The following is an 8,313-nucleotide window of genomic DNA, read 5'->3' on the forward strand; positions in this document are numbered from 1 at the left end:
GGAAAAAGATATCAAGGGAATACAGATAGGAAAGGAAAAAGTCAAGCTCTCACTGTTTGCAGATGACATGATACTCTACTTAGAAAACCCTAAAGATTCTACCAAAAAGCTTCTAGAAATAATAGACTCATATAGCAAGGTGGCAGGCTACGAAATTAACACACAAAAATCAATGGCCTTTTTATACACCAGTAGTAATAAGTAAGAAATGGACATTAAGAAAACAACCCAATTCACTATATTGCCACACAAACTCAAATATCTTGGAATCAACTTGACTAAAAATGTGAAAGACCTATACAAAGAAAAGTATAAAACTCTGCTCCATGAAATAAGAGAGGACACTGGAAATGGAAACACATACCCTGCCCATGGATTGGCAGGATTAACATCATTAAAATTGCAATACTCCTCAAAGAATTGTATAGATTTAATGCGATCCCACTAAAGATACCCATGACATTCTTCAAAGAATTGGATCAGGCACTTTTGAAATTCATTTGGAACAATAAACACCTTAGAATAGCTAAAGCAATCATTAGGGAAAAGAATATGGGAGAAATTACTCTCCCCAACGTTAAACTGTACTACAAAGCAATAGTTATCACAACAGCATAGTATTGGAATAAAGACAGGCCCTCAGGTCAGTGGAATAGGCTTGAATACTCAGTGAATGTTCCCCAGACATACTATCACCTAATTTTTTTTTAAATGAGCAAGAAATCCTAAATGGAGCAAAGAAAACTTTTTCAACAAATGGTGTTGGCACAACTTGCTAGCCACTTGCAAAAAATTGAACTTAGACCCCCAGCTAACATCATGTACGAAGGTAAAATCCATGTGGATGAAAGACCTCAATATCAGACTCGAAACCATAAGATATATAGAACAACACGTAGGTAAAACACTCCAGGATATTGAGACTAAAGGCATCTTCAAAGAGGAAACTACACTCTCCAAGGAAGTGAAAGCAGAGATTAACAGATGGGAATATATTAAACTGAGAAGTTTCTGCACCTCATAAGAAATAGCGCCCAGGATACAAGAGCCCCCCACTGAGTGGGAGAAACTATTCACCCAATACCTATCAGACAAGGGGCTAATCTCCAAAATATACAAGGCACTGACAGAAATTTACAAGAAAAAAATATCTAATCCCATCAAAAAATGGGGAGAAGAAATGGGCAGACACTTTGACAAAGAAGAAATACAAATGAACAAAATATACATGAAAAATGCTCCACATCACTAATCATCAGGGAGATGCAAATCAAAACAACTATGAGGTACCACCTCACACACAGAGATTGGCACACATCACAAAGAATGAGAATAAACAGTGTTGGCAGGGATGTGGAGAGAAAGGAACTCTTATCCACTGGTGATGGGAATGCCGTCTAGTTCAACCTTTATGGAAAGCGATATGGAGATTCCTTCAAAAACTGGAAATCGAGCTCCCATATGATCCAGCTATACCACTCCTAGGAATATAACCTAGGAACATAAAAATACAATACAAAAATCCCTTCCTTACACCTATATTCATTGCAGCACTATTTACCATATCAAGACTCTGGAAACAGCCAAGATATCCTTCAACAGGTGAATGGCTAAAGAAACTGTGGTACTTATACATAATGGAATATTATGCAGCTGTCAGGAGAGATGAAGTCATGAAATTTTCCTATACATGGATGTACATGGAATCTATTATGCTGAGTGAAATTAGTCAGAGAGAGAGAGAGAGAGAGAGAGAGAGAGAGAGAGAGAAAGAAGCAGAATGGTCTCCCTTATCTATGGGTTTTAAGAAAAATGAAAGACATTCTTGCAATAATAACTTTCAGACACAAAAGAGAAAGAGCTGGAAATTAAATCTCACTTCATGAAGCTCACCACAAACAGGGATGAGTTTAGTTCGAGAAATAACTACGTTTTGAACTATCCTAATAATGAGAATGTACGAGGGATATAGAAAGCCTGTCTAGAGTACAGGCGGGGGTTGGGTGGGGAGGAAGGAGATTTGGGACATTGGTGATGGGAATGTTGCACTGGTGATGGGTGGTGTTCTTTACATGACTGAAACCCAAACACAATCATGTATGTAATAAAGTTGTTTAAATAAAGAAAATAAAATAAATTATAAAAATAATTAAAAATAAAATAATGATAATAATATAGTAATAATAATAAACTTAATAAAATAAAAAAAGAAGAAATAGAAGAAATAATCTCTTTTGTTTCTGACTAACCTCCTGATATGAAAGTTGAAAGTTACTCTAGCATATAGTACTGAATCTTTTATGCAAAGTCCCAAACTCAGGGTTAGGATATTCCCTGGGTCTAAACACCATAGATCTTAGAATATAAATGCACAGCACATGAATAGGATAGATTTAAAGCTAAAATCTTTCATGAAGAAATAGAATAAAAACTGTTTAGCATCTTCTAGATGTAAGGGCAACATAGCCAAAAATAGAATAGAAAGTTGTCACAGCTTTCCTCTGTTCTGGAAAGGTACCTGCTGATTGACCATAAAAAATGTTGAATTCTTCCCTCTTAATGTGCCATTTAAAGGTTCTTAATGTTTCTGTCAACTTAACCAATCACTAAAGGGTTTGGAACTGGGGTAGAGAACTCTGTGCTTTCACTCAGGACTGATCAGTTGGCCTAAAATTAGGAAGCCCCTGAGTGTTTGTATCTCTTTTGCTACAGTTTACTCTTTTTCAGCTGAGGTCAAAGGTGTCAATCCTATCTACTGTAGGCATCACCTGTCTTGGAAATAGCTATAGATACACAGGGAAGCAGGTAGGGGGGTTGGTGATTTGGCAATCTTTCTGTTCTTCTCTAATTGTGCTCCTGTATGCTGCACTTCAAATGACACCAAAGTAGAGCAAATGGAAAAATAGATATCGTGGTGGACATCTGCTGCTACAAATTATTGTACATTTCAGGTGAAGTGGATAAAAACAACACAAATCATCTGGTCTTTAAAATTCTATAACCATGTTTATATATATGTATTTGTTGTTTGTTGTTGGGTCCAGTTGGTTGATGCTACAAAATTAGTCCCCATAATGCCTCCAGAGAAAACAGTTACTGCTATGATCAACTCTAGGCCTCAGTACATCAAGGGCACACTCAACTGTTGTAGTCCCACTCCATATTAATTTAAATTTATTTTTTGCCACAGTGGTGCTGAGGACCAAATATTGACTACACTCAAGTAGTACTTCTGGTAAGGCTCTAAGGGAACACGTGTGGTTCTGAAAATCAGGCATGTGAAATGATCTGAACTAAAGTTAAAAATAAATTAATGACAATTTTAAATTAACCTTAAATTATGTAATCCTATGCAACAAGTTATAACTGGAAACACTGAGAGTAACACTCCCATTCAATAACATATTGTGAAATATATCACCCCAAATTTAGAATAAAGTCAGAACTTCAAGCTGAAAGCAAAACTTAGAACTGTCTGAAGTTAGGGTGAACATGATGTACATATGCAACAAATCTGTCAGGATATCCTAATTATCATGTGTTGCTTATTTTTGTGTATTTAGGAGCAGCAGAACTCAGTTCAGTGAAAAGTTTAGAGAAAGGGAGCAAGATGTGGCTTCAAAGAGTTAGCCTTGGGGCTGGAGAGATAACATGGAGGTAAAGTGTTTGCCTTGCATGTAGGAGGTCCGTGGTTCAAATCCCAGCATCCCATATGGTCCTCTGAGCCTGCCAGGAGCAATTTCTGAGCATAGAGCCAGGAGTAACCCTTGAGTGCTGCTGGTGTGACCCCAAAACCAAAAAAGAAAAAGAGCCTCAAAATGACAGGTTCCACATGGGCTTTAAATGAAGATAAAGAAAAACATCCTAGGTGCAATTATAGAAGAAAACGTGTCTACCACAAGACTAATGTATCTCAAATGTATTAGACTAAGCAAAGCAATCTCAAAAATTTGATGTGACTTACTCTAAAAGCTCACCAGAATGTCTTGAGTAATCTAATCTTGTTTTCTTTTCTATAATCCCACCATATGTCAGTGAGGTAGGAATGTGGCCTTGTTTTTCCCCTGCCTTTGTGTAAGAAAAGATAAAAATGTATGCTAAAAGACTGTTCAGGGCTCTCAGTGCCTCTTTGGCCCTGAGTCCTCAGCTTTGAGCTCTAATAAAACTTCTGTTTAACATTCTTTCTCTGGTATTTCTGTGTCTCTGTGGGTCTGGTCTGTCAATATGTATGATAGTTTCTATGAAAATTAAGGGGATAATTGCAACTACACTCCCAGGAAACTGAGAAAAGTTAAGGTGCTTTGTTTTATTATTTATATATTCATAATGTGTGTGTGGTCGGGAGAACTAATAGGATTTAAATATTTGGCCTAAGTGGTTGGGGGAACAAAGAGAGATTAAATACCTTTTTTCAAATGAGTCATTCATGAACATATTCTTTGGCCTATTCGTCCTTTTGATTATATCTATGTTTTTTTTTTTTTTTTTGAGGACACAACCAGTGACACTTAGGGGTTACTCCTGGCTATGTGCTCAGAAATCGCCCCTGGGTTGGGAGACTATATGGGATGCCAGGGATCAAACCAAGGTCTATCTTGGGTCAGCTTCATGCAAGGTAGTGCTATTGCTCTGGCCCCCTATTTGTCTTTTTAAACAAATGTTTGAGGAAACACCAAAGCATTTAAAATAAAAAATAACTGTAAATTTGTGTAAAATTTCTTTCTATAGCTCCAATTATCTGAAATATCTACTTTCTATTTTCAAAAGCCCTGTTATTTCCTAATAGAAAGTTAAAATAAAGTGCATTAAGGTACATTAGATTAATATATTTTAACAAGAAAAAAAAGGATGCTACCAAAGGTGTTTGTATTTGTTTATTGAACAGAATTCCCTTTCCTCAAATCATGGCACACTATTATTTGTGTATATATACTATGTATATATATATATATATATATATATATATATATATATATATATATTTACCTATATATGTAGGTGGTAGGTTAAGAAATAAAAGTAACAAATTCTCCAGTTGTCATTTATTTGCTATCAATAATATATTGTCTTTTTTAACTAAAGCCAATTTAAATCCTAAATTTAGGGGCAGCCATCACAAACTTAATGTGAGCCAACCCTTTATTATTTTCTTTCTCCAATTTTCAAACCATCAGTTTATCACCTCATTTTATAATTAACTTTATATGAAACAATCCACTAAGCATTTGAAGCCTTCTGATAAATTTTTTATACTTGTGTCTGGTGAATATTTATACAATATTCAACCAACTCTGAAAACAGGAGGCTGATAATATAAAGTGTGCTCAGTTACAGATTGTGAAATAGAAATTACACAAAAAGAAAAATGTAATTGTCTAGCATCCTGATCATTAAAATAGCCATGTTAAATGATGAACAGGAATAATTTCCACATTTTATTTAAAAATGAATAAAGATTCAATATGTTGCTTTGATTTCAAGCAACTTTTTTGGGTCTTTTATTTATTTATTTATTTTAATTTTTTCTCTTTATTTGAATATCTTGATTACATAAATGATTGTGATAAGGTTTCAGTCATATAAAGAACACCCCTCTTCACCAGTGCAACATTCCCGCCACCAATGTCCCAAATCTCCAAGCAACTTTTTAAAGAGATTAAACATCAAAAAGATATTGATGTCAGAGAGAGAGAGAGAGAGAGAGAGAGAGAGAGAGAGAGAGAGAGATAGTACAACAGGTAAGGTATTTGCCTTGTGAACGGTTGCAGAATAAGAGGCAGAGGCAGAGACAGATTTGATGAACTGGGTGAAAGTGGTTCAATTTTGACAGTTTCTGCAGAGACTGCCAGATTTGTGTCAGCCGCCTGCAGACAACAGCGGGATTATAAATCTCGTATCTGGTGGTAAAATGTATAGGGCTGGAAAAGGTAGTGCTTATGTGTCCTCGGTTAGGTTGTACATTTTCTAATGAGCATGCACACAGATCATTTGGGGTCTCCCTATCGTCAGTTTTTAAGACCACATAAGGACCAATATCCTGCAGTTATTCCTCATGGGCAAACATCATGGTTTTCTTTCCTGGCTCCAACCCTTACCTGTGTCTTCAATCATGACCTGCCATTCTCCTGGTGGTAGTATGGAGTGCCTTACACTTTGCACCTGGACAACAGAGACTTGATTCTAGGTACTGTAAATGATACCTGAGACTCATCAAGTGTGAGCTTCTAAGAACAGAGCCAAGAATAAGGCCTGGGCACTATTAGGAGTGGCTTAAAGCAACAACAAAATCTAAAAGATATTATATAAAATTAGGAAGTGTTTTCCTGAATCAATATAAACAAATTGTCCTGAATTTTTTAGTCTGCATTGTGTACTCAGGTTTTTAGTCTTGAGGAAACTGGTAAATTTCCAAATATGTAGGATTTAGGATCAAAAGGAGGCACAATTGGAGTCTGTATTAAATAGCTATACACATTAAACCACATTCTAGTTTGACTGTTTTTAGCACAACTATGCAAAGAAATTGCCCTGAAAGTGGTATTATAAATCATGGATCTCACTTACCTAAAATTGAGAGCTTTTGCTCTTCATTTTAAAATATGTTAGAAAATAAATGAAGTAAGATCATTTTTGATCATTTTCCCTAGAATTTATGGCATTATTTAATACTACAATTTAAATGTATAGAAAATACTCTTGTAAGAATATAGGAATGACTACTTTATGTAGTTTTTTCCTATAAACTCACAAGTAAGGATGGAAATAATTTCTTTTTGCTTATTATACCCATTCAATTGCATTATGTAAATAAAATTTTTTAGTCAATTCTTCTGGAATATCAGTTAGAATTTGATTCTAAGTGCCAAGTTTCAACTAGTTTCTGGTGTTTATATTCTAGAACATAAACGTTAATTTCATGGAAGAAAATTGTTAAATTACATGAATGTAAGATTGTATAAATTTTAATAAATTGCTTAACCAAAAATAAGAAATGACTAAGGCTTTGATACTTTATAAGAAGTATAGTTCAAAATTAAAAATTAAAATTAAAACCATTTTTATGTATTTTAATAAATAGTTATTAAAACTATAAGTGATATAATTTTATGTAGTTCCTTTATTTAAACAACTCTATGTGTGTAAATTTAACATGAATGTTGTTTTCTTTAAAACTAAAATTTCATTATTATGTGGTTTTAAATGTTAATATATAACTATTCATGCCATAATATTTTAAATGATTTAAAGTCATACCTATCAGTGTACACTAATTAACAAAGATTAATCATTTTTTTAAATTGGGAAATGGAAAAGGTTAAATTTTCAATCACAAATGCTGATTAAACCTTTCTCTAGACAATGCAGCCAATTGCCACACTTTATGATGCAAAACTAAGTGTCTTTCTTTTTGCCTTGTTAATTCCTTGTTTACAAACACACTTTGATGATATCTTCCCAAGAGACTTTTTAAAGACAGGAACAGAAAACAAAGGAATTGGTCTACTTAATTCCAAACAGATTAAAATCAAAGCTTGATTAAATGGAACCATTGTCTATTCTTTAGACCTTACAAATTTTTCACAGAATTCTAATTCTCGTGGCACCTGAGTTTTCCTCACTGTCCAGAAACCAGCATCAACCTAATTTAGTAACTTTGAAAGGAAAAACTCTTACTGCAGCCTGCAGAAGTTCTTCAGAGTTAAAGGACTGCTTATAGACAAAATAAAAAATAGAGAGCACCATAAATTATTTGAGATAGTTTTATTCTAATCACATCACATACATATTATAATGAAATTCAAAGTTCCAATCATGTTAAATTGAATACTAATGTACACAATCCAATTCTCAATAAACTTGTAACATTTTAATGATCATGATTGATAATATATTAAAATAAAGTAGAATGGTGACTAATATTGAAGCCCATTTTTTATTTTTACAATTAAAGTTTAGAATATAAAGGTATATATAAAAGTAGAATGGTGACTAATATTGAAGCCCATTTTTTAATTTTACAATTAAAGTTTAGAATATAAAGGTATATATAAAAGTAGAATGGTGACTAATATTGAAGCCCATTTTTTATTTTTACAATTAAAGTTTAGAATATAAAGGTATATATATATATATAATGAGATAAGCATAAATTAAAATACATGTACTAGAATAAGGACACAAATTCTGCAGCATTGTTTTTACTGAGTCAGCTGTGTAATAGGCATATAGTAAAACATGAACAGATCTACATTCCTTAAAGAAAAAATACTCAGTGACAATCAATGTGATTCCTTCTCTAAAAGAACTTTAAAA

The sequence above is a fragment of the Suncus etruscus genome, chromosome 16, assembly GCF_024139225.1.
Source record: "Suncus etruscus isolate mSunEtr1 chromosome 16, mSunEtr1.pri.cur, whole genome shotgun sequence".
NCBI lineage: Eukaryota > Metazoa > Chordata > Mammalia > Eulipotyphla > Soricidae > Suncus > Suncus etruscus.